We start from the raw sequence: 861 nt of genomic DNA, 5'->3' as shown, positions 1-861 counted from the left end.
ACCTAAGTCCTAATTCACTTGTTCAATATCAATCGCTTTACTGATTGAAAAGCCATCTCCATATCGCACAACTAACCAAGAACCACCACCACTACCATCATGCCATTAGAACTTACAAGCAGTAACCGTTTCAGAAGTAGAAAAAAATGAAGTTGAAAATCGCAACGCTACTCTTTTATCTATTCACTATTCTCTTGTTTTCTTTTAAAATTTTGATCTTGATTCCATTGCGATTTACTTGTAAAATGCAAATATTCACTGCAATTTACTCATAAAATAAATAGGACATAGATACGAATAATGTTGTTTAGGTGATAGAGATAATTAGTTAAATTTTTATAAGAGAGTAGTGGAGCCAAATAAATAGTGAATTTATATTTATTTATATATATATTTATGTCAAGCTGATGGAATTTAAAAAGAAGACACCGCTTTAACATGGTTTGTTAAATGTTGAAATTATACATCACGAGGAGTCTTTTTTCACTGAATCAACCATGTGTTTTGCATAAAGAAGACTTTTTCTTAATAATCTCATAGAAATGTACCACTTTTTCCATAATTTAATAATTTATTCGTGTAATTATTCTTTTTCTGAATTTTGATAAAATTATAATTTATCTCATAGACAAATTTTAGAGTGCAAGATGGATTGAAAATTTTCCCTAAGTTACTTTGTTGTTTGTGATTAAGGTATTCATATAATGTTAAGTTGTTTGTATAATAAAAACAGGAAATAAAAAAAAATAATCCTTAAGTTAGAAAATACTACAATGTCGTTTCTATTCTCAGAAATTTTAATATAATTTATGCATGGAGTATTTCTTTTTTAATAATAAATGCATGCACTGAAGTTTAATT

This window comes from Arachis ipaensis, chromosome B04 (genome assembly GCF_000816755.2).
Source record: "Arachis ipaensis cultivar K30076 chromosome B04, Araip1.1, whole genome shotgun sequence".
In the NCBI taxonomy this organism is placed as follows: domain Eukaryota; kingdom Viridiplantae; phylum Streptophyta; class Magnoliopsida; order Fabales; family Fabaceae; genus Arachis; species Arachis ipaensis.
Note: the sequence above shows the minus strand (reverse complement) of the source record.